We start from the raw sequence: 27,593 nt of genomic DNA, 5'->3' as shown, positions 1-27,593 counted from the left end.
TCTCTTTAGTGGATGGCCATATGTCCTATAAATCTATCTCTCCTTAGACATACTATATAGCTAGAATTGTATATATTTATTTATGGAATGAGTGTGCAAGCATGCAGAAAAAGATGACTAAAGAGAAAAGAGCTGTTGATCAAGTAAAGATGGGTCTAATGGGAGTAGAGATAATTGTGTGGCAGGAAATTCAGTAGAACCTGGGGTGGGGAAGAGAGAAGGCAAGGAAGAGCTCTCATTGATACCCTCAAGAAACTGAGACCTTCTAGGATAAGAACAGGAGTGTGCTGATTAATAATTTACAATCAGCTCTTCTAGAATAAAAATGCATACACATCATTTAAGTTTAATCTGCACTATTTGCATTTTCTCTGTCACTTTCTTAAATCTAGACAATCAACTAAACAGTAAATCAATCCCTAATTTATAGAGTTTGGGAATTTTAAAGTTGTAAATGCTCATACTGAAAAGTTAACATTCGGCTCCCATGAGCCAATATGATCTACCTCCAGAACCCCCTAGTTAGGGGTAGACAAGAAGAAATACTATATAAATTGAGTAAGAGTCTGATGAAACTGGAAAATTTTTTGCTTCCCCAGTTGACCAAAGGAATACAAAGAAAGTTCAGCTTCAGCTCGGAAGACAGCCTGGACAGTGAAAAGACTGGATTCAGGCAGGTAAAGAGAACACAGTTTTAAGATCAGTTCAGGTTGAACTCTACAACTAGTTCATATTCCTGTGCATCACTTCTGGTTCAAAAGAACTAAAACATGAAGCAATAACATAACTACTGTTATACTCTGCAGAGATGAAAATATTTAAAACATTAAAATACTTTAAAATGTGCTTCTCAACACTTGGATTGACCAAGAGAACCCAGAAACTCCATAACTCCTCAAATAGCCTAAAAAATAGTCAAAAATCCACCCCTCGTGGCTAAAGTTTAGTCACCTATAGTCAAGTATAGAAATGCAAAGCAGAAAAGGTTGTAAAGGGCCCAAGACTCAGGCTCATCCTCAGGTTCACCCAAGAAGCACAAACTCTAGCTGCCTATTGGAAGCAGTCATTATTGCAATGGTGAAAGAGAAACAGGAAAAAGAGACATGGCACTCTAACTTCCCTTCATAGGAAATCTTAGAGAAAGAGAGTTTCAGGCCACAAGTTCAATATAAGGGAAAGTTCCCTCAGAGGGAAGTCACTCCTTTTAAAGTCTATTAATTGTATGACTCTTTCCTGCCTTAGAGACCAAATTTCTTTGACACAGTCTTCTAGGCCCATCCATGGTGGGATAGGTATGAACAGTCAACATATGAAGTCCAACAAGAAGACTGAAACTGCACATATCTTTTATTAAGGAGACCCCATGAAAAGAACCAGATAAATTATATCATTTGAAAGGGACCAACTCCAAGTTTCAGAAGGTACCTCATCTGTGGCATTGGGAGGGCACAGTTCCAGGTATGCACTGTGGGATTCTAATCAGAACTTATGGGGTGGGTGAGTGAATAATGCTTCCTGATTACAGCTAGTGCACCCATAACTGCCAACCTGTTTAGCATCGATGCCCCAACAATCTTTATCCTACAGCAAGGAAGACTTTGACATACCCAAGGTGATTGGCCTAAGGGTCTGCTGCCATTGAAGACTCACTTCTGAGATTAGAAACCAGATATGACATGGACAGTGACATTTTTTCCCCTAAAGCTATAGCCTGAGGAAGGAGCCCCAAATTTTTATGTAGTGGTTGTGAAATGACAGCAAAGGCAGAGAGCTTATCATTTTCTCACAGAATAAAAGGAAACTATATATCTCTAGAGTCCCTGTCAGTAGAAAGTGCTCTGGGGTTATCTGGCATACCACTCTCTCCCCTCAGTGCTGCAAAGAAGATATTAAACTATAACCATCTTTCTAATATCTACCTGAATGAAGCCCAGTAAAGGTACAAAAGTTCAAACATCAGATGTACGTGCCTTTGGAATAGAGTTTGTACTTAATTGCATTTGAATGTGGATGCATCCAGTATCCTGGAATTTTAATTTCCCTCAAATAAATTACTTTAAAATTTACAAAACACCTTACAAATATTATCTCATTTGATTCTTACAATAATCCTGGAAGGTAGGTGCTGTTATTTATCCTCATTTTATAGATAAGGAAACTGAGACACAGAAAGGTTATGTAACTTGCCCATGATTACACAACTAATAAAGACTTAATTTGAACTCAGATTTTCTTAATTCCAGTTGGGACATCACCCAGTGATCTCTAGGAATTTATTGTTCATTTGTTTGAATCTTGACTGATTCTCTGTGACCCTATTTGGGATTTTTTTTTTTGGCAATACTGGAGTGGTTTCCTTCTCCGGGTCATTTTACAGAGAAGGAAACTGAGGCAAACAGAGTTCAGGGGCTTACCCAGAGTCACACAACTAGTAAGTGTCTGGTGTCAGATATGAATTCATAAAGATGAGACTTCCTGATTTCAAACCTAGTGCTCTAGAGGTTCACTGTGCCACCTAGCTACCCACCCTCAAGTAATAATTCCTGATATTTCTATCATACTCAAAGATATGCAAAGTGCTTTGCTGATATTACCTCATGTGATTTAAGTATGTACCTATTTTAATCCTCACTTCATAGATAAGGAAACTGAGCATCAAGGATATTAACTGACTTGCTTTTTGTCCCACAAGTAGTAAGCTTAAGAAGCAGAATATGAACCCAGGTATCTCAAGCACTTTTGCCCCTACCCCATACTGCTTTTTCAAATAAAAAGCTATTTATATTGCAGACTGAGACTGAGCACCAGTCTTATCAGAGTTGCTTTTTCCATACTTTCTCTAGAACAGTTATTAAGAGATAGATTCATATTTGTTACTCCACACCTCCTTAGCATGCTCAGCTGGCTCCCTCTTCTGATTGGAGGGCTGGAGGGTGGAACAAAAACTCCTCTTCATAAAGGCTCCCTTTATAAAAGGTTCAGAATTTTCCATCAAATTTCATTTTCCACCCGATTCCACAGACTTCATGCACATTGTGTCCCCCCACCCTCCATCTTCAGTTTCTTTTTGTGTTTTGTTTTCCCCACTTTATATTGTAAGTGCTCTCCTTGAGGTCAGGAATTGTTTTTCTTTTCCTTATTTTATTCTCAGCACTTACCAAGTGATATCACATAGTCAGAGCTTAACAAATGTGTAGTGATTATTGAGAAATGTTGATACTTACAGAGGATTTTACACATAAAAGGGAGTAGTACTAGGACTAGTTTAATACCAACTCAGGAGAACCAAATTTTCACATGATAATCTACATATCAGAAATAGGCAAACATTACAAGTCAAGGCTTGATTTATCATTTTTTTGATTCCTATACTTAAGAACACAATAGAGGAAATGCTAATATTGAAGATTAAACTTAAAAGTATTTCATAGACACAATATTTTCCCCAGAGAGCTATTTACCAGCAAACCCTGTTCACACATAATTTTTTCACATTTCTATCCTCACAACAATCCTATAAGAAAGTATATAAGTTAATATTAGTTCCATTTTATAAAGGAAAAAATTAAGGTTTGAATAATTCAGAGGGTGACTTGCCCACTCTCTGATAGCTAGTGTCAAAGCCAGGTGTTCAACTTTAGTCTTCTGCCTCCATGTCCATTGTCTTTGCTAATACATCTCACTGATTTCTCAGCTATTTATGTTCTTGTTACGAAGGATTTCCTTTTTGGATTAAAGACTACATGGAAACTAAAATTCATTAAAGGTTCTAAGTTGTCAATAGGAACTGGAAGAGCCTCTGCTCTCACTGAAGTCCCTCCCACCAAGTGCACATTCTTCCTTCCACTGATCCTTTACAGGACAGAAGCTCAGAAAGTTCCCAGAAGCATGGTCAGTCTCTGGCCTCTCTCCACCAGTGTAAGGCCTCTCTATTCTGCTGCATTGACATCGATAATAATAATTATTGCATGCACCAAAGCTTTAGAGATTAGCCACAGATCATGAAGCGCAGTAGCAAGTGGATATAATAGTCCCATATGTGAAACATCAAAGGAAACTCAGCTCCTTTTATAAAAAATACATTAGAACGATCCGCTCACTTGAAGCAGAAACTAGAGGTGCAGATGAGGAATGAGCACATGTCAGCTCTGGTTCCCCCTCCCCCTTCCTGCTGATGGCAAGGCAGGAGTAGAAAACCTAGAGCAGATTCCCCTCCCCACATAACAGAAGTGAGAAAAGACTGATAGAGTGGACCAGGACATAAAGTCTAATCTTGCTGTGTGGGCAAGTGAGGGTTTGAACAGTCGGCAGCTCTTGGACATATCTCTTGTTCATTATCAGGGAGGTAAGCAAATACAAAGAATCATGGAACTGGAGAGCCTTCTCCTCGATTCTCCTCCTCATTCTCCACCTCATTCTCCACAAATCTTTCTATGTGAACATGGGTTACTACAACCCTTTCTTTCCTGAAATAAAGGATGGGGAGGACTACATTAGTAAAAAATCAGAAGGTTAGGGCTTAAGGTCCAGTTCTTCTACTAACTTGCTAAGCAACCTTAGGAAAGTTATTCACACTTCTGGATGAATCCTCTTAGTTTCAAGGGACTAAGAACTGGAAGAGACTTCAGAGGTTATGTATTTCATTCTTCCCTTTTTACAGGCAAAGAAACTTGACCACTGTCAAATAGGTAGTAAGGACAGAAGCTCAGGGACTAAAAGTCCACTGACTCTTTCCACTCTTTAATTAAATCCTCTCATAGCATAGAGGATTTGAGGATCAGAGGGGCCATGATCTGCTCACAGTCACAAAGACTTGAGTAGCTGAGTCAGAATTTGAATCCAAAACTTCTAGCTCCAGTCCAATGTTCATTAACTTCTCTGTAAAATGAAGTCGATTTGGAGATCTGTAATCAATGAGGAATAAAAACAATAACTCAAAATTATATATCCTTTGAGATTTATGAATTATTTTCCATATAACACTCTCTAGTAGGCTGTATAGGTCTGGAAATAAATTTTGCATGATTTCATATGTATAATTAGATCATGTTTCTTACCTTCTCAATGGGGAGAATGGGGTAGGATGGAGGGAGAGAATCTGAAACTCAAAATTCAATTTTTAAATGAATGCTATAATTGAGAAAACTGAAACCTAGAGAAATGTTGTGACTTGTCCAAGGTTACACAATCTTTAAAATTAGGACTAGGACTCCAATTCTGGCACCCTGACTTTAAAAATAGAATTCTTTCTGTTATCCATATACTCTATATGATTCCAATTCCAAAAAATAGCACCTGGATTACAGAAATATATTTTCTAAAGCAGAGGTGTCAAATACACAGTCCTGGATACATATAACCCAAAACACTCCTGAGTGTTAAAAGTAGCTTAAACCAGATTAAAATATAATTGGGAATATTAAACAAAATAAATAAAAACTAAACTAAATCAATATGTAGGGACCTTTATGTATGGATTAGTGGGCCCCATATCCATTTGAATTTGACACCAATGCTCTAGAGAATTTTCATTGTACCACTGAGGCAGCAGCCAGTATTTACCCTATTTCTGTGTTAGCAACTTCAGGTCCCTAAATTCCTGGGACAACTGTTCACCAGGGTTAGGGATAAAGGCTGAAGCATCACTAATGCAAGATTTTTTTTTTCTTTTTCCTTACAATGATGAGATTAAAGATGTCATCAGTCAGAGTCTCTGTTCCAGGGCCCTCAAAAGCCTCAGAATTGTACAAACTGTTGCAAAATTTTTGCTGAAACAAGTCACGTCAGATTAACCTTACTTCCTTTTTTAATAGGGAAACTAGAATGACAGACTAAAAGAATACAGTAGATTTAGATTTTAATGCATTTAATAAATATATTATACTTTTCTTGTGAACATATAGACTAGACAATGACATAAGAACCAGAATTCTCTGGAACATTGGGGGTCAAATCCAAACGGTTATGGGGGCCACTAAAAACTACAAGAGTAGTCATCAATGATTCTATGTGCAACCTTGATCCATGTCTGTGAGGTAGATTTATAAAAAAAGAGTAGCTATGAAATGACTCATGCTTATGTCCTCCATTTACAGAATAAAATTCTCTAACAATGGTCTACAGGTGAAAGCCCTGTTCTTTCCTGAGATAGAAAAGGACTTGCTATCCTCTAGGGCTGTCATTGTACCTTAATATACCAAGCAACATAAGAATTCTAGGCTGCTCTAAGGACAATATTAACCACAGATAGTTGAGAAATAATACTAAATCTAGCACATGAATTCTTTAGCAGAATAAAGTGAGGAAAACACTAATGGAAGTTTATCTGGGGCAGGGTCAACCTGTCCATTTGCTCCTCTCAGAGCTGACTTGCTTCTCTCTGAGCTCTTACTAATAAGTGAGCAAGATGATAAAACATGCACAATCACATGCACCTCAAGCTTGTTTATATAACTAGAGGTCATCTTTCATGGTCCTACAGAATGCAACTACAGATGGGACAGGTATCAGCTATTGCCACAGTCTCACCACTGCCATAGGATAACCACTGTTTTTTTCTCAATGCACTCTCCTCATCAGTTAGCCAAGTCTTGATGAAGTCATGCATAAATATCTCCATACACACCCCTGTCCAAGGTCTGACATCTCATTAGTCTCCTTTCTTCTGAAACTGGGAAGAACTATAATTCCCAAGGGAATTTTATGATCAGCCAACTCCTTTCCATGAGTTGCTACATATATCAACCTGAGATGGTGGTTCAAGGACATATTCTTTGATTTGTGCTGTTCAACATCTACAAAGGCACTGATAATTCAAATGTCAAATATGCAGATTATTCAAAGTTGGGAATAGCTCATAGCTATGAGATAAGATAGCATAAATAGGACCATAGAACTTTTTTTAATATATGTATTTATTTATTTATTTTTCCAACTACATGCAAAGATAATTTTTAACAATCATATTTCTGCAAGGTTTTGAGTTCCACATATTTATCCCCCAAAACAGAGGAAAATATAATATAGGTTATATCAGTATAATTATATTAAACATATTTCCATATTAATCATGTTGTGAAAGAAGAATCAGAACAAAAGGAAAAAATCACAAGAAGGAAAAATACCATAAAATATAAAACAAATTTTTGAAACTGAAAATAGCAAGCTTTGGTCTGCATTCAGACTCCATAGTTCTATTTCTGGATGTGGTTGGCATCCTCCATCACAAAGGACCACTGATCTTAATAGCAAGAACGATGGGCCAAATTTAAACAATTTAATAGCTATATGTGTTAAGTTCTACACCTAGGTTCAAAAACAACCACCTGCATTAGAGAAAAGTGACAATATTTGGAGGTAAATATTCTGATTTAGGAATGTGATGGAACTGTAAGCTCTTTATGGGTTAGTTGGGATGGAAATCCAAAAAAGTTAATACTATCCTCAGCTACATGAAAACAAACATTAATGCCAGAGATAAGGGAGGTGTGATGGAACCAAGATGGCAGAGAAAAGGCAGAAACCTGCCTGAACTCTCTCTAAAACTCCTCCAAAATCTTTTAAATAATACCCTTCTGGCACAGCAGAACCCACAAAAAGATGGGGTAAAACAATTTTTCAACCAAACAACTTAGAGGATTGACAGAAAAGGTCTGCTGCACCAAAGTGAAAGTTAAACACAATTCAGCACAGGTAGTGTACTGGATTAGTGATAGCTGTGATAATTTCAGGCTTCTCCATTCATGGATAGTAAGGGCGGTCAGACAGCTGATCAGAAGAGGATTACAGGGGTCCTTTTGCTGGCACCATGGAACTCTGTTGCATTGCCCATACTTGAATCTTGTTCCAAGTCCTTGGCCTCAGTCATAGGATGAACTTGTGGCTACAGGGAAACTAAGACCCTAGTCACACTTCTAGGACAGAAAAGAATGCTTGTGGTCCCTTACAGACCGGAACACAGGTCAAGAGTGTAGTAAACATATCTCTCCCTAGATCATGCCAACTCAGAAGAACTGAAAACTTAGAGGTTCCCAGAATTCTCTCTGAAAACAGCTACACAAAAAACTTGAAGGTTTTGGGGGGGATAGTGCCCCTCTCCCACTCCAGACACAGAGCCCCACTTAGCATTGAGTCAAGAAATAAGCTGGAAAAATGAGTAAACACCAGAAAAAGACAATGATTATAGAAAGTTATTGTACTTACAGAGAAGATCAAAATACAAACCAGAAGAAGACAATAAAGTCAAAATTGCCACAGCCAAAGCCTCAGAAAAATATATGAATTGGTCTCAGTTCATGGAAGGACTAAAAAGGGATTTTAAAAATCAAGTAAGAGAGTCAGGAGAAAAATTGGAAAGAGAAATAGGAGTTATGCCATAAAATTATGAAAAAAGAGTCAACAGCTTGGTAAAGGAGACAAACAAAAAATACTGAAGAGAATAAAACCTTAAAAATGGACTAGGTAAAATGATAAAAGAGGCACAAAAATCCATGAAAAGAAGAATCGACAAAATGGAAAAAAACAAACTAAAATTCACTGAAGAGAACTCCTTAAAAATCAAAATTGCTTGAACGGGGGGGGGGGGGGGGAAGTACCAAAAAAAAGTCACCGAAGAAAAAAAGAACTCCTTTAAAAATAGAACTGACCAAGTGGAAAAGGAGATATAAAAGTTCACTGAAGAAAAAATGTTAAAAATTAGAATTGGGCAAATGAAAGCAAATGACTTTATAAGACAACATAAGCTAATGACCTTATGAGACAAGAAAAAATAGAAGAAATGTGAACTATCTCATTGTAAAAACAATTGACCTGCAAAGTAGATTCAGGAGAGGTAATTTATTAGACTATATGAAAGTCATAATCAGAGATAAGGGAGGTGGGAGAAGTTGCAATCAGACATTATACAGAGTCCTATGTTCAATTCTGAACCCTATATTCTAGAAGAATCTGGGAAAACTTCAATGAATCCAGAATGAGAAAGCCAGGATGGAAAAAGGACTGTTTTTCCTACTTAGTCCTTGTCTAGATATGTCATATCATCTGAAGAATCAGCTACACCATTCACCTCCATCCTGAGAAATTCTCTAATCTATTAAATCTTTGTATTGGTTGTTCTGTCCCCTAGAAAATATGCCCTCCCCTTTCTGCCTTCCCTTTATGTGTCATCTTTCCCCAGGAATTCCTTGAGAGTAGGACCTATTTTTCCTTGGGTTTTTTAAAATGTCCCTTAGAACAATTTCTGGTACCTGCTGGCACTTAATAAATATATGTTTTATCTAATCTATTCTAGATGACCTTGAGAAAAATGACTTGCCTCCTCAGATCTCAGTTTCCTCATTGGTAAAATTCTGGACTTCCCTTCAGCTGTAAATCCTATGAATCTAGGATTTATAAAATAGGATTAATGAACTGAGGATGTTTAGTCAATGGAAGCAGTATTTTGGGAAAGAGCATTTCCTGTTTATCTTGTATTTAGATTGTGAATAGTTGTCTTCCCCAATTAGACTGTGAGCTCCCCAAGGTCAGGGACTCTCCTACTTTTCTTTGTATTCCTAATGTTCAGTCAATAGTAGGTTCCTAATACATGCTTATTCATTGAGAGACTGACAGGTACAGATTGAACTATATGGACTAAGAATAGTTTGGTAGAAAGAACACAAATTAGATTTAGAGTCAAAAGACTTGGGTTCAGATTCTGATTTGACTGCTCACGTGTTAGGCAAATCATTTAGTCTCAGTGGACCCGTTTCTACTTCTGTAAAATGAGAATGTTGGGCAGATGACCCTTTTCAATCTTAAATCTATGAATTTGTGATTATAAGATCCCTTCTAAGTCAAAGAATCTATGATCTTAAGACACAGAATTTTAGTGATCAAAGAGACTTTAAAGATCAAAGAGACTTTAGAAACTTTAAGTAGCTCTTAACCTCTTTGTGTGTGTCCTGGTCCCCTTCAGCAGGTTGTTGGAACCTTTCTTATAGAAGTGCTTAAAATAAAATGCATAAGAAAGCAATAGAAACCAATAATATTGAACTAGTTATCAAAAATTTTTTGAACAAGTTTACCGATCTCAAATTAAGAATCCTTAATAATCAAATCCCACTGGTTTAGAAGTAAGGAAGCTGGAATTCAGAGATATGATAGTGACCTGACTAAGATGACCCAATATCAGTGGCAGAGCTATGACCTGCTTCTCTTAATGCCCAAGCCATAATTTTTTCCACATCATTGTCCTTGGATGTAGAATGAATGAAAAATGAAGGAATAATTGAATGAATGAATATGAGTGAATATCAATGAATATTCATATAAATGAAAAACATTTTGTTAAGTTCTTGCTATGTGTCATCTTCCCCCAAAAGTTCCTTGATACTGGGAGCCATCTTGCTTCCTTGATTTTTTTTTAAATCTTTCTGTTTTTAAAGGAATGTCTTAGCCTCTGTTAAGTTCTAGAGACACATATATATAAAAGCAAGACAGTCTCTGCCCATAAGTAATTAGGGAGACAATACATATAAAGAACTAGTAGACAGAGAAGGAAATTATGTACTGAGAGTTATAAAGATTGTGAGTGAAATCAGTACAGTCAATTGCCATACCCTTACCATAGGAAATGGTTTATTTCATTATAGAACCAGAAGAAGAAGAAAGATGGAATGAGTGAGAGGGACAGGCAGAATAGTCAGTAGAGACAGGTTAGAAAGTGAGTCTGAGGATGAACTGCATGTATAGAAAAATGATACTGATAATATTCATATGAACCATCTCAGTTAATAGAGCAGGTAGAGGGAGCTTTTATAGTTGAAGCACAGGAGAAAGCTGAATTCGAAGATAAAATATGGTGTAAAAATGGAGTCAATAGGAAAAAAGGGAAATGGAATGGGAGAAAGAAAAAGGAGAGGGGGAATAGTCCAAGATATTTCACATAATAAGATATTTTTATTACAATGAGCTATTGCAATGATATGGAAGGGGGGAGGCAAGGGGGAATGAGGGAACCTTTGCTCTCATCAGAAATGGCTAGGAGATGAAACAGCAAATATACTCAATGGGGTATAGACAACTGGAGTAAGAAGAAGTGGGAAGCAGGGAGAAGGGGTGGGGATGTGAATAAAGGAGGAGAGGATGGACCATGGCGGGACAGTGGTCAGATATAACACATTTTCTTTTTTACTTCTTGCAAGGGGCTGGGATTGGATGGCCTGCCCAGGACCATAGGGCCAGGTGGATTCTGGGCCTAAGGAGTGGTATGGGGGCTCAGGGCTTCTTGGCCCCAGGACCAGGGATCTGTCTGCTGAGCCAGTCAACGACCCTACAGCAGAGTCAGAGTGAAAGGAGAGAGAAAATAGAGTACATGGTAGTGGAGAAATAAGAAAGGAGGGAGTTGCGATCAGCAATGGCAACATTGGAAAAATATGGAAGTAACTTTTGTGATGGACTTATCATAAAGAATGTGATCCACTCACGACAGAGTTAATGGTGTTGGAACAAAGACTGAAGTACATTTTTTGTTATTATTATTTGGGGGGAGGGTGCAGGGCAAGTGGGGCTGGGTGGCCTGCCTGGGGCCACATAGCAGGGGGATCTTTGGGTGTCTGGGGCCAAATTCGGACCCAGGTGCTCCTGGCTCAAGGGCCAATGCTCTGTCTGCCACCCAGCCACCCCTACTATTATTACTATTTTATTTTATTTTGGATCTTTTTTTTTCTTCTTTTTGGTTTTTGCAGGGCAGTGGGGATCAGCTGGCTTGCATGTCACATGGCTGGGTGATTATTGGGTTTACAAGGCTAGATATGGACTCAGGTGCTCGTGGCTCCAGGGGCTGGTGCTTCGTCCATTGGGTCACCTGTCCATACCTACAATTATTACTATTATTTTTTTTAATTTTAATTTTTTTTCTCTCCCCTTTACTTTTTCACCCAAGCAAGTCTATCTATATTCATGGGGGGAGGGGTATTTTGTTTACTTGTAAACAAGTATATTTTATTAATGTAAAAAAAATTTGTACAAAATGAGAATAAAAAATAAATTTAAAAAAAAAAAAAGAAAGTGAGTCTGGGGTGGCTAGGTGGCTTAGTGGATAAAGCACCAGCCCTGGAGTCAGGAGTACCTGGGTTCAAATCCGGTCAGCTGTGTGGCCTTGGGCAAGCCACTTAACCCCGTTTGCCTTGCAAAAACCTAAAAAAAAAAAGTGAGTCTCAAGCCATTCTCTCTTTGGCAATCAATTAAAGGAAATATGCTTTTATTACATTCCTACTATGTCTCAGGTACTGTGCTAAACACTTTATAAATACTACCTCATAGACAGGTGACTTTTCACCAGAACTAAAGATGAGGTTCAGTGTCCTGATGGCAGCAACTGCTGCCCAATATATCCTTGAATGTTCTGCAGGGAAACTCCTGAAAATTTTCATGAAAAGTCACTAGATATGAGACCATGGCTTGATACTGGATGCAGTGAAGACGAATATTGTTTTAGGGGCATTAATAATTGAGAGGTTGCTAGCAGAGTCTCTCCCAGCACTAAGAAATTGAAAATTAAGGCTAAGATACTACTTTAAGAAAATATACCTATGAATAATTCATAGAGCTGAGGCCCACTGAGACCCAAATGAAAATACACCTTCCATTGCTATCCTTTTCCCCATCACCACAACTTTCTGAAAAGCACCGTTGATGAGGAGACATCATTTGTTCACTGTTTTTCTAGGAAAGAAAGAGAAGACCAATATCACTATAGAAATTAGCAATATGAGAATTTAAGTTCTTGTTCCAGTTTTTTCTTGGTATCATCAGGTAGCACCGGTTGTTTCTTTCCTCTTGGATCTGAACCTCAACTCTAGTGCCTAGAAACTGAATGTTATTTTACCTGCTATTCTTCACTTTCCAGGACCCCAGGATCCACAAGAGATCATCCTGCCCATCCCCCTATTATAAATTATATAGGACTTGCAGCTTTGGGAGAGCTAGTAGTACATGTTATCAGTCAATCAAAAAGCATTTCTTAAGTGTTCGAAATGAGACAAGCCTGGCACTGAGCCCTAGGAATAAAAAAAAAAAAAAAAGACATAATAACTACATAAAAGCAATCCTTGCCTTTAAGTAGTTTATATTTTAATGGGAGAGGCTACCCATTGATAACTAGGTTCCTAACAAGATTTCTACAGGATAGATGGGAAGGTAAACTCAGAGGGAACAGCACTAATAGTTGGGTCTCTAACTACTTGGTTGGGTAATAGAATGTGTAGAAGGTAGTAAAGTATAAAAAATATTAGAAAAATGAGAGTGGTTAGATTATTCAAAGCTTTAAATGTTAAATATGTGACTTTATATTTGATCCTGTATTATGGAGTAAATGAAGTTCATTAGGGTAAATGGGTGATGATTAAAGCTACACTTTAAAAAAAATCACATTGTAGTTGAGTGGCAGATAATTGAAAAGAGGAGAGACTTGAGGCAGAAAATTCAATTAAATTTTTGCAAAAATTCTTGCAAGAGGTGATGAAGGTCTTAAATAGAGTAGTAGCTATATCAGTAGAGAGAAGAAAAAGCATGGGAGAGTTGTAGTGAAAGTAGAAACAAGATTTGACAATGGATTGAATGTGTAGGGTAAGAAAGAGTAATGAATGGGGGGAGGGGAAGAAGGAGGAGCCAAGCCTTTATTAAGTGTCTATTGTAACTGTTCCAAGAGCTTTACAATATTATCTCATTAGATCCTCACGCAATTTTGAGAATTGAGGCCATCCCCACTTACAGTTGAGGAAATTGAGACAGATGCTAAATAATTTTTCTGAGGGTCACAAAATTAAAAGGTGTCTGAAGTCATATCTGAACTCATGTCTTCCTAACTTCAGACCACCTAAGGCTACCTAAAAATGACATTGAAGTTGCAATAGGTATACCTGGAAAGATAGTACTTTTCTCAACAGTAATAAGAAACCTCAGAGGAGGGGAGGATGTGATAAGGCGTACTGTTCTGGGTATGCTGAACTTGAGATATTTATGGGACTTCCAGTTCAAGATGTCCAAAAAGTAGTTGGTTATATGAGACTTAGCTTAGGAGAGAGACTAGAGCTTAATACAAAGATCTGGGAATCATGGACATAAAGATGATAATTAAATCCATGGGACTTGATGAGATCAACAAGTCAGGTAGTATAGAGGGTAATGAGAAAAGAGTACAGGATAAAGCTTTGGAGGTTACTCAAGATTAGTGGGAGTGGCAGAGATGAATAACCAGCAAGGCATAGGGTATTATAGGATGACAAAAGATCTTTATCAGATAAAAAAAATTCTCAAGCTCATGAAAATTGAAGTGTAACATTTGTTGGTGATGGCAAAAAATCAAGGGCATAGCCATCTCCATGTTTAATTGAGTAGATCATGGAAAATGAGTGGATTAAGGACCTAGAAATTTGGAATATTTGAAGAAGCATACAGTGAGAGACAGGCACATTGAATGATTCAGTGTAGAACCCTGTAGTAGTAATGTGTCCAGTGAAACCCTAGGAGGTCTTACTGAGAGCATGAAAGAGCAAGAACAACAAAATTATTAGGGCAAAGAGCTTGGTTAAATGGCAAATGTTGTTGGCAGTTATGGTGGTGATGATGATGATGGTGGTGGCCCTTTGCTTTTGAAGAAAACTAGTGCTATAGGTAATATCTTGATTTGTTCATGAATTGTATTTAAGTGAGGCAGAGATGCACAGTTGTTGTTAGTCTCACTCTCCTCTAAAGGCATCAAAATCCAGTGAGAAAACAAAAGTCAAGATGACTGGCAATGGAAGAGGATACAGTGACTAAGGGGGGTTGGGGGTAGCACACGTGGGCTTAGGATAAAGGGGAAGGAGCTGTTCTCGTCTCAAGGCAGATCAGCACCAAGAAAGGTTCTGGGTTGGGCAAGTGGAGTTTGGTAGTAGGGCTTTATCTCATTTCATCTCCACAAGTCTGTGAGGTTGGTACAGAAAATATTATTTTTCTCACTTTTACAGATGAGAGAACCAAGGCCCAGAGAAATTAAGTGATTTGCTCAAAGTCAGTCAGCAGGAAATAAATAAAGAGGGAATATAAATTCTTCCTATTGTGTAGAAGAAATTCTTTTTCTCCTAATTCAAGAAGAATTTTTCATCTTCCATCTAAGCCAATATCTATTTGATCACCTCTTCTCTTAAGTTGGATCATAGCATCTAAATATGAAAATTATTTTAGAAATCATTTTAAAAATAGGAAAATTCAGACTAGAATTGGGGAAATGGTTTTCCAACGATTACATAGTTAATAAAAGGTAGAGCTGGAACTTGAATCCAGGTTCTTTTGACTTCAAGTCCAGTGACCTTTCCACTATACCCTATGACTTGTAGCACCAGACTAAATTACCTAACTGATCTGGGCATTCTTCTTCTAGCCTTGGTTCTAACTCTGAAGACAACCACCACAGTCAATCTAGCCCTCTCTTTCCAAACTTCTTCTCCCATTAAGCCTGAAATCATAAAGATTCTAAGAAATATTCTGCAGTTTCAGGAAAAACCTGTAAAATCTTATATGAACTGATGCAAAGTGAAGTGAGCAGATCATTTTATACGGAAACAGCAATATTGTAACAATGAAGACATCTAACTTATCTACTCTGATCAAAACAACACCAAAGAACCCCATGATAAAAAATGTAATCCACTTCCAGAAAGAGAACTGCTGAACTCTTTGTATATATTAAAAACACTTTTTTTCATTTTCTTTTTTTTTCCTAAGCGTTTTATGTGTTTTCTTTTGCAACATGATGAGTAATGGAAATACCTTTTGAATGATTTTATATTTATTATCAATACATTTTTGGTCTTCTCATGGAGTTAGGGAGAGATAGGAGGGAAGACCAGAATCTGGAACTCAAAATTTTTAATTAATTTTTTATAATATAACTCAGAAATATGTAATGAAAGAAAAAAATTTTTAGGAAGTATCTTAGTCTCCAGGGTATCATTGTCCTTGGAAAAGCTACAAACTGACAATTCTATAGCACAGATCTGACAACATAAATCTCCACTGACTCACTCTTACCTTTAAGATAACGTACAAACTACTCAGCCTGATATTTAAAGTTTTTCATGACCTAGTTACTAAATATCTTTATAATCTATTCTTGTTAAACCTCCCACCCTACCCACTTCATGAACTCTCCAATCCAATCATTTTTCCTCCATACAACATTCAAACTTTTGCCTTTATGTGAATCATTCCTATGACTGGATGAATTCCACTTCATTTCCACTTCATAAAATCCTGGAGTCCTTCAAAGCCCCAGCTCAAGGGAGAAGTTCCTTTCCAGTTATGAAGAAACCCTCCTATTGATATTACTTAATATTCCTATGTATAAACTTGGATTGTACACACACTAGATCTGAAATATACCCCATCAGCAGACTATACAAGCACAATGACTCTCTTTTTTGACTTTTTGACTCCAGTATCTAGTAAGTACTGTGTCTGATACTTAGCAAGCACTTAATGAATTAGATAGGACTGTCTCAAACTGCATCATATTAGATTGGATTGGATTTGAATTGCCTTTGAACTGGATCACATTGTATTGGGTTTCAACCTCCAGCACTGATCTGGCTTGACCCCTGCTAGTGTGGAGTCCCAAATATCAGTTCACAGTCATGAAAATAGTAAAGGAGGAAGCTAAAAGCTCCCTAAGGAGAATGTCATTCCTAAGGTTTCTTTCTAATGGAGAAAGTTCTGCCATGTGTGATCATACAGAGCCTATAAAATCCAACAGCTGATTTTCCAGCTGTGTCTGAGCACAACAGGGGACAAGGAGGTGGTCAAACAGAAACAGACACCTGCAGGGTATCGTCAATATGTGCAGGATCTGTGTTTTCATAGGCATGGGTGGAGAGTATCCAATTCCTCCATTCAGAGGAGAGTATCCAATCTAACACATAGCAAATAAGTCTTAGAGAGCTCCTGTAGGCTTAAACTGCATTGAAAGTCAGACTCAAAATCTGAATCCAGTTCTACCTGACTCCAAGTCCAGTGTTTATTTTGCTCTGCTGCTTCAACAGGCTATATCCCAAACTTCCAATAAAGATCCACAAACTCATAGTTAGAAGGAATCTTAAAGGTAATCTAAACCAAGCATGCCATTTCACAGTGGAGGACACTGAAACCCAGAAAGGGGGAAAGTGATTGATTCCATATCATACAGCTAATAACTGGCAGAGCCAGTATTTGAACCCAATGTTACTGAGTTATTTTCTGGAGCACAGGGTGTTCATAGAAAGTCAAATTACAGTCCCCTTCAACAAGTATTTCTGTCATTATTTTGGTGAGAGATTAGATTTGCTAAGATTTATGGTGATGAGGTATGTCTGTGTGTGTTACTTGTGCATACATGTGAGTGTGCATATGTAAAAAAAATGATTTCACTTCTCTGCATTCTCACTTCATTATCACTTCCCCCATTTAGGAACATCAGTATGTTTCTAAAAATGGAGTGTGCCCTTGCAATTCATCCTCTTGTTAATTGTTGTCCTTTGCTGTCCTTTAGCAGGACCTAGCAGAGCTACCACTTCTCAATGTGATAAATCACACTGGGTGATTCACCCATAGTCCACGGTTCCTTGGCTAGACATCACTGTGCAACCATCCATGCTGCTACACTCAAAACAGCAGATGAACAGTCTTGCAGTATGGTAGAGGGAAGTCAGGGCTGGATTTGGAATCAGAAAAACCTGGATTCAAATCCTAACTCTGTTATATAAACAAGCTGCATGACTATAGTTCAATTATTTCAATTTTCTCCATCTGTGAATATTACACATAATACCTACAGAGTAGAATTGTGGTCAGATATTCAGTCACTGTCTCAGATGAGCAGCATCTTGCTGATGCTGAGAGGCAGACTGACTAGCCAGGATGTCTGAGTGCCAAGGAGAAGAAGACAAACAATATTAAGATAGGACAGGGACATTCATGATGGAAAGAGGACCCACCTGAAGGTTCAAAGACCTGAATTCAAGGTCAAATTCTACCACTTGCACACTGGAGAGTTGGGGACAAGTCACTTAATTTCCCTCAATCTCAATTTTTCATGTGTAAAACAGAAGTAATCATCTTTACACTACTGTTTCCCAGGGTTCTTTTAAGGAAAGCACTTTGTAAACCTGAAAGTTATTAGCATATAAGATTCAATCCAAATGAAGATATGTTTTCAATTTTTATACTCTTTTGAGAGTCAGAATGTGGGAGACAACCTAAAATCTAAGAACCTTTCTTCAAAGGCCAAATGCATTGTAGTTCTGTTTAGAGAGTCCTTTCTCCCTAATTTAAGGAAAAAACTGCATTTATATAGAAGTGATTTGGACTGCCTTTTCATGAAATGCTCCTACCAAACCACCCTTACTCCCAACTGGGGTGTATGGGTTGTTCAGAGAGGATTAGCCCTTCTGGTCTGAGGGCTTGCTAAATCTTTTTCAGAGCTGCTCATTCACTTTTGGAGCAGCTAGGTGGTGCCATGGAGAGATTGCAGGGTCTGGAGTCAAGAAGACTCATCTTCCTCATCTTCCTCACCTTAGACACCTACCTATTAGCTATATGAAACTAGGCAAGACACTTAGTCCTGTTTGCCTCAGTTCCTGACCTGCAAAATGAACTGGAGAAGAAAATGGCAAAATACTTTAGTATCTTTCCCAAGAAAATCTCATATAGGGTCACCAAGAGTCAGACACAACTTAAACAACTGAATAACAACAAGGGAAGATGATCAAAATATTTCCCTTGCTGCTTTTCCTAGGGGAGAAAAGAGAGAAATTCACTCTTCACCAAACACTCATCTCTATTCCTCACCCCTACCCTACCCTCCAACACACAAAGAAAGGGTGAAGGGAAATGGAGTAGAAGGAATAAGCAAAGGAAGAGTGCTCATTTTTATGAATCAGTACAGATGCACTTCTTTGTCACCTTAAAGTCCATCCTCCTGAATGTTCTAGCTTTTTGGAGACAAATTATTTGGATAGCCTTTTTGGAGTTATTTACAGTCATTGAAATCTAGCCACTAGAAGGCACCAAGTCTAAGCTCCAAATCAATACTATCATCTGGGTGCAGCCCAGTCCCTGAATCCTAGTCAAAACTGCCCTTTGTCCTCCTATGAAAGTGTCACAGGGGCTTCCTGTCAAAGGCACTCTTGAGAGGGGAGCATTACTCAAGTTATTTGAAACAAAGGTTCACTACCCTTTGAGTCTATTAAACTGAACTCATAAAAGAACTACCTCATTTGGCCCTACACACCTAATAAACTGACTCACTTGTGAGACAGATTCTGCACTTGTTACTATCTGCCTTTTAAAAATGTCAAAATTGAGTTTCCCAAGTGGTAAAATGACTTGTCCGAATTCACATAGATAGTAGGTATAGGAGGTAGGATTCACACTCAATTCTCTACCAAGTCAAAATTATTAGTGAATAGACAGTAGACAAGTGGTAAAAGGATATGAATAATTTCCCAAAGAAGAATTGAAAAATATGAACAACCACATGAAAGAATGTTATAAGATAAATGTAAAGCAAAAGAAACCTAAGTTTTCATCTCACATTCTGAAAATTGGCAAAGATGATAAACAATTATGTTGGAGGGATTGTAGAATGATTGTTACACTAATACAGTATTGGTGAAGCTGTGAAATGGTACAACCATTCTGAAAAGTATTTGGAATAAAATAAAGTGACTAAAATGCCCATACCATTTGAACCAGAAATTCCGTTACTGAACTTGTATGCCAAGGGAGTAATTGATAAGAATAAATCACCATATGCATCAAATATTTATATTAGCATTTTTTGTGATAGCTAACTAAGAATTGGAAACAAAATACTCCTTCATGGAGGTGAAAAGTCCTCAATTGCTACAAACTAAACATGTTTTCAGACTTTTTCCAATGTATCCTTAGTTGTGATGATTATTTTCTCTCTTTAAAAATGCTATTTGTTAAAAAAGGTGGCTCTCTGGAAAGGGGAAATGGAGGGATACTTGGCATAACTATGGTGATGTAAGAAACAGAAAAGATCAATAAAATCTTTCATTATTGCTTTGCAAACTCTAAAGCAGAAATCAAAGGTGAACAATTATTGTAATTTATCATTATGATTTCACCAGGCTATGATGATATGAGAATGTCACATTTCCCAAATTTTTCTGTAAAGTACTGTATTGCCCCCCCCAAAAAAAAACAATTACTGAGCTCTGACCAGCTCCTGTCTCACAGAAGAGAGGAAGTACCCTGAAGCAAATATTAATCACCATATAAAAAGCAAAAATTATTTTTGCCATGGTCTCTTATAAAGGTGGCATTTAAGATTGGAAGATGTGACAGCCTCCTAAGGTTACATAATCTATTGTTTATAAAATAGAAAAGTTCTCTGGTCAGATTAGGATCTCTATTTTTTTAACTTTGAAAAATATAAATTAATAGTTGTGTGCTTGACTTACTTGTGGTCCAGGAGCTCTGTTAACTATTTGGGACCATATTTGGCAATGGGTAGTGTGAACAATTATTCAGGTTAAGTTCCTGCATAGACAGATGGACTCAGGTTCATTCATCCCATGGGGAAAGTGTTACAAAAACTTAAAGGGGGAAAAAAGAAGACACCACAAGGATTAATAATCTACACACTCAACAACTGGTCCCTAGGAAATACAAAATTGATCCCACTTAGCTTTGTCTACAGGGATTGGGTCAGAATGATGGTTGGTTCTGCCAGTTGTTGCATGACTTTGGGTAGGTCACTTAACTGCTCCTTTTGAATGGACTGTTCAACAATCCCATTAGCTTGCTTTTGCTAGTGTATCAGGTCTCAGTCAGATAAACTCAATACTTGGTGAAATCCATATAAACCCAGAGGATCCCAGATTCCACTCTCATAGTTGAGACACAGATACCAGAGCAAGGCTATATTTCTCCATCAAGATCGCAGGGAGAACCCCTAAAACTCAAAAATGACTTTTGAATGCCATCATTTAAAACTGGAGGCAGCTAGGGGATATATAGTAGATAGAGCACTAGGCCTAGAGTTAGAAAAACCTGTATTCAATTCTAGCTTCAGACATTTAACTAGTATCATACTGATCAAGTTACTTAGCCTTTATATGCCTCCATCTCCTCAACTTTCAAATGAGGATAAATTGCACTTCTCTGACAGGGTTGCTTTGAGAATAAAATGAGATATTTGTAAAGTGCTTAGCATAATGATTGACACATAGTAGGTACTTTATAAATCCTTCCTTCTTTCTATCAACTCTCTCCCCACTAATGCACTTCTTCCCAAGATTATTATTTGAGAGTCAATTTAGACATTTAGAAGGGGATGTTTACTGAGATGGTATAGTGAGAACATCTGGTAAAAAACATCCTCCCAAAAGTCTGTGATCATAAATATCTACAACTAGGTACAGATGAATGCAAACAATGAATTCCCCTGAATTGAACAAATATATTCAAATTCAAACTATTTGAAGTTATAATCATATAAAACATGGTATTTGGTTCTGTGGAAATTTGCAGAATGAATTCAAATAATGCAACATTCAAAGGATTCATTATTCACACTAATCAAGACTTAGCTGTACAAAAGTCCCCAGGAAGTTGGAATCAAGCTCAGAAAGTTTATCCATCAAATAGATAATTCATAAGTCCTAAATGCTAAAAGTCTTGGGGTATTGAAGAAGTTCCCTCAGGGATAGTAATTTCTTTCCTATAATCCTTATGAAACAAGGAATCTTTATTTGGTCTGTCCTTGGCTTCCAATGCAGATCGTTACCATCGCCCAATTCAGAGATTTCCCATCTAGGCCATCAATAGGAAAATGGGAGTCTGACATTTTCCAGAGTCTTCAAAGTTCACAAAAACTTCTTTGAAACAAAAGGAAGAGAGAGGAAACCCAAGGCTAAAGTTAATGGGGCTTCAGCTATCTCCTTCCCATGCAATTCCTTCTTAGGGCTTTCATTAGAAAACAATACTCACTCCAATTTCCTGACTTGTAACTGGTTAGAATTCTCAGATTCCAACTGACTCAATATTCTTATACAGGACCCAGATTGTATAATGAAATCCTTCAGCCAATTGGAATAGACTTCCTCCCTGGAGTCATGTCACTTCATCAAAATGCTTTCAAAAACTTTTGGCACAATCTAAGACCTGCAATTCATTGATTAATGGAATATTCCATTGTTTACTTCACATTTATTGGGGTGTCTCAATTGATTTTTTTCTATCACCCTACCCTTATGTTAAGGAGACAAACAAGAAAATTCTGGGGCTTTGAAAAATGCTACAATAATAACTCAAGTTTTTATGACACTTCGCAATTTACAAATTTCTTTCTTCACAACCTTGTAATGTAAAATAATACAAATATTATCCTAATTTTATAAAGGAGAAAACTAAGGTATAAAGAGGTTATATGATTTGCCCAATGACAAGACTGAGAAGTGCCAGATCTAGAATTTGAACTCACAGTCCTGACTCCAAGACCAAATGCCCTTCTTACTCTATCATTCTGTGATCTTATTAGAGTGTGTGTTTGTGTGTGTGTGTGTGTGTGTGTGTGTGTGTGTGTGTGTGTGTGTGTGTGTAAGTAGGAATTGATGCATCAAGCAGGGGCTTGGATTAGATGACCTCTAAGGTCCTTTCTAACTCTGAGAGTCAGTGACCCCATGATCTACAATCATTGATGAAAGGACCATATATTAATTAAGTCTGCAAAGTATGCTTGGCTGAACATACTCTTCCCCTCTTGTCTCCAGAGTCTGTTTGAAATCCATGTGGTTGATTGAGACAGACAGCATCAGTAAACAAGTTTTCACTCTGCACAAGCCCATTTAATAATTCAGAAGTCAGCCACCTATAGCCAGCCAATCATTCTAACCCTCCCTCACCTCCCACAGAACAGAGAGCTAGTTAGTAGACAGGAGAGAAAAAAATAACATGGCCAGGTTGAAAAAAAATATATTTACTTTATATCATCACTGGCCTCTCCTGCCACCCAGGGAAAGGAATTGGTATAAAAAGGGGAGAACCTTGACTCAGAGGGGCCTGGAGAATTGTAAGGATCCCAGCCAGAAGTCTCTAAAGTGTACAGAACCCATCTGTGGAGGATGAAATCTTTGGCCCAAAAAAATAGCTTTCTTTCTATGAGATAACCCACCTACCCCCATCAACCATACAAATATTTTCCACATTGCTTGCTTGAAAAAATCATATTGTCATGGATTTCTACGTGGAGAGTGTATTAGAGATAATAGATTATGAAATCTTCATTTGAAGAATTGAGGAAAGTATGTTGGAGAAAATGGAAGCCCAGAGTAGGCAAATAGTGGCACAGTTAGTGGCAAAACCCAGATAGCTTTGATCAGAGTCCAGCTGAATTCTTCCCCTTGAAAGATAAGATTTCCTATAAGAATTCCCATTGGTTTTTATCTTTTTTATCACTTCTCTGGATGATCCATTACAATAGTTAATGACTTTCTCATTACCTCAAAGCTAGGCTCCTCTTTCAGCTTTTCTCCCTCTAAACCTAGCTTCAAGGAAGGATAATAGGATCCATGAAATGAGGAAAGTCTAGATTAGAGTGTTTAGTCATAAAGCTGACTAATTTCCCAGTTTACAGATGAGACAATTGAGGTTTAGAGAGGTAACATGACTCTCCCAAGACTACACAGAAATGTAATGATAGAGAAAGATGAAAACTCATCTCCTTGGTCACAGGCCAAGACTCTAACCTCTACAGAGTCAGAAATGTTCTTAAAGATTATACATATACATACATGTATGCATTATGATATGTATATACATACATCTATGTATTTCATATATTTTTTTAATTTTTATTTTTAACTGTAGCAGACATCAACCAAGATGGACATTTCAGTGTATACAGAACAGAAAAAAAAAAAGATTTGCATATGGAATTATGGACTACCGTTAGGTACAGTTTGCAGTTATGCAGTTTGTTTATAGAAACAAAACTGCACTACTTGTCTGTGCCCCCTTCTGAAATTCTTTCTTAGAGATGCTTTACAAGTCATCTAACTCCATTGTTTGGGAAATGTAATACAGGAAAACTCTCTAGAACAGTTCTGGCAAGTAGTTAAGCAGTTTACTACTTGAAAACTTACAGTGACAGGGAGCTCACTACCTTAATAGTAACATTCTCAAAATGTATTTCCTCTTACTAAGTGAAATGCTTCCTCTGTGTGATTTCTACCTGTTGGATGCTAGCATTTTTCCTTTGGCGCCTCAGAGAAGTATAATTTTCTTTCATGGAATGACCCTTCAAATATTTAATAGTCTTTTGAAACTTTTCTCATTCTCTAGATGAATTAATCCAAGTTCCATTGGATTTTTTACACAAACACAGCAGAAAATAGGAAGGCAGAAAGGAGAACATAAAAAAATCAAATGTTTTGTTTTCCTCATTCCTACCACAATGCACATATTACCTGGGGCAAATTGTGAAGACTTCTGAGGAAGCTTTTGGAATATTCCTACTCTGAAAACCTATTTTGCATACTCCTCCTCTGGCAACACCCTCTCATTTGGGTTATATATAGCAGTTGGTAACTCACATTTATACTTTATAAAACTTTAGCATTTTCAGAATGCTTATATAAATTACCTAATCTGATCTCCACAGAAACACTGTGAGGTCGATGCTATCGGGATTATTATCTTATGGAGGAGGAAACTGAGGCTAAGAAGGTAAGAAACTTGTGCAGGATCACATAACTGGCATCTTTCAGGGGAGATTTGAATCCAGGTCCTTCTTACTTCTAGGTCAGCCTTTTATCAACTATATCAAATTGTCTCCCAATGTCCTGATGCTGCCCCTACTGTCCAGTGTTTAAAGTCTATAAGAACACTTCTGTGGTCTTTTCTTACTGTAACCCAGGGACACCCTCCCAGTTCTGGGAAGTAGTAGTAATTCTGGAAAATAACCTCCACCACCACTAAATTTAGGATCTTTTCTTTCCCTCTTAGTCTCTATGCTTCCAAATTTACCTGTCCTATGTCTCATTGCTTCCCATTCAGCACCCTACTAGCTCCCTGGCTAAATAAAGTACAAAAGCATTAAATGACTAGTCATCAAATAAAATATAAAGAGGATGAAGTGGCGGGGTGGGAGGGAGCTAGTTGAGAAGAAAAGAGAAGAGTCATTTCAGGTATAAGACCTATATTCTGAAAGTTTACCTGAGGAAAATCCACCATGGGACTATTACTACAAAAAAATACCCAACAGAGGAAGAAATAGCAGCTAGTTGCTTATAGACCTGCCTAAGGGACAGACAGGTCAGCATTTATATGCCTTGATGATTAGTAGAGTTCAAAGATGGTCCCACCTGGAGAGTACACATCGTTAGGAAGCACCATTCTCATAGCTTCAACAGTAAGTTTGGTCGCTATCAGACAAATAGAGTCAGTGAGTTATCCCACTCCTTCTAGACATTTGGACAGTAGATCTAGGGTTAGAAAGTCCCTGGAAGGATTTTATTTGGGGTTTGTGGCTTTTTTTCTAGGAATGGGAAGATAAGCATTTTACAAAGTAAAGAAGTTAATGGAGAAACTGAAAATGCAAGAAAGAAGGAAAAAGATTCATACATTAAAGGCCTAAAGGACAAGAGGGTTTGAAGTAAAACACACAAGTGGAGGGTAGCCCTGGCAAGGAAGAAGCTTCCCTCACATCTGAGAAAGCATGGGTTGGGGTTATGGCATAATGTAAAGACATACACACTGGTATTAAAAGACCCAAGTCTAAATTTCATCACTGCCATTTAGCACCTGAATGACCTTGGACAACTATTGAGGGCTCTTGTCTCTAAATCTATGATCATCTGATTCCAAAGGATGGCAGAGAAGATGATTAAAGCCACCGAGATGTCTGACTCACAGGAGCCAAGTAGAAGGAGCTCAGGTGGAACACTATGCCAGACAGAAGGTACCCAAAGTGAAGCCTCTATGAATACAGATGGGAGGCTCAGGAAAGGAACAAAAAAAAACTTAAAACTGTAGCTGCACAGAATGCAAAAAAAGCATAGTAAAGAGATTAATCAAAACTGTCCTTCAGCAGAGAGGACCCAGATGAGGGTAAATGACTGGTAAGTGTCATGAACCACCCCCTTCAGCACAGTTTCATGACTTTTCCCAACAATACTAGGAGAAAGAACTGAAAAGTAGGTGGTGGAAATTTACACAAGGTTAAGGATTGTGAATCAAGTCCAGCCAGGGGGGGAAAGGATTTCTGTTCATTGGAATGTGTCAGCATCAGAAGCCAATAAAGGCTTAACATTCTGGAAAGCATCTTTAGGTATGAGAGCTGAGGTGTACTGGAAAGAGTCTGGACTGGAAATTGGAGAACCAGGATTTAAATCCTGAGTCTGACCTCAGGCAAGTTATTCCACAACCTTTCAAGGTCTCAGTTTTACTCTTAGTAAAATGAGGAGCTTAGACTTAATGACCTCTATGGTCCCATTCATCTCCAAGTGTTTGTGATTCTGAGTTCCAGGCCACAGAATGTCTGCTTCTGTAGCTTGCCAATGATCCCCTTTTGTACAAGGAAAACATGGTAAAAATTGAGCAGCCCCAGGAAGATTTAAGTTTTTGATTGGTTTATGGAACTGGCATCCCATGGAGTACATATACCTAATTTTAGAAGTGAATACCAATGGTATGGATGCCATCACTTAATAAATGTTTGCTGAATTATTGAAGTCAATTTCCAACTAGCCTTCAAATATTTACAGGCATCATTGCAAATAATGGAGTATAAGACATCTTGCCGTGGAACCTCTCAGTGTGATATAATTCTTTGTATCCTACTTTATTGTCAAAGAAATAATTTATGTTTTACTATCAAAGGAATAACCAAAATTATCTGATTCTGGTTCCTGGAATTACTCCTGACAGGTTTTGACTAGAAAGTCAGCATGACCTTGTAGGAAGAACATTGGGCTGGGGGATCAGTAGGCTTCAATCCCAAATCCCATCTTGTCCACTAGCTTATTGTTTGAACATAGGCATATGGTTTCATCTCTTGGCTGCAAAATGAAAGGGTTGGATGAAGTAATTCCCAAGATCTCTTCTAGTTCTAAAAATGCTATGATTAAAAGAGAGCAGTAATAGTATAAAGGAGTGAGCATTAAATTTTAAGTCAAGAGACCTAGTTTATTGGCTTGATTCAACCATTTATTTTCCATGTGACTTTGGGCAAGTCCCTTCCTTGCTCTGAGATTCAGCTTCTTTAGCTTTAAAATGGGAATCATGACATTTATACAACCTATCCCATATGGTCAATGTGTTGAAAGTGTTCTGCAAACCACATAAATGTGAGTTGTTATTGTCCACAAATCTCTTTGATTGCTCCTTGAGTGTTTTCTGAATGAAAGAAGAAAATGTATTCCTTCCTTCAGAATCTGTGATACACTTCCTAGAACCTTAAAGCTGAAGATCTATGTAACCCGGTCTAAGCAAGAGTTGGTATGCCTGAATTGATCTGCAGATATTGTGGAGTGTTCATTTCCTGTGTTCAGTTGATGCTATTTGACAGA

The 27,593-nt window shown here is 37.7% G+C and overlaps 1 long non-coding RNA gene across 1 annotated transcript; it reads left to right on the top strand.

Annotated features, from left to right (window-relative positions):
* The first annotated feature begins 598 nt into the window (after positions 1-598).
* LOC141494832 (uncharacterized) lies at positions 599-25,808 on the top strand. Its single transcript, XR_012470563.1, has 3 exons — positions 599-677; positions 24,686-24,750; positions 25,566-25,808. It is a non-coding gene; the product is annotated as an uncharacterized LOC141494832 (long non-coding RNA).
* The last annotated feature ends 1,785 nt before the right edge of the window (positions 25,809-27,593 follow it).

Source organism: Macrotis lagotis, chromosome 8 (assembly GCF_037893015.1).
Source record: "Macrotis lagotis isolate mMagLag1 chromosome 8, bilby.v1.9.chrom.fasta, whole genome shotgun sequence".
Lineage (NCBI taxonomy): Eukaryota > Metazoa > Chordata > Mammalia > Peramelemorphia > Peramelidae > Macrotis > Macrotis lagotis.
This window is presented reverse-complemented; position numbering and strand designations above follow the sequence as displayed.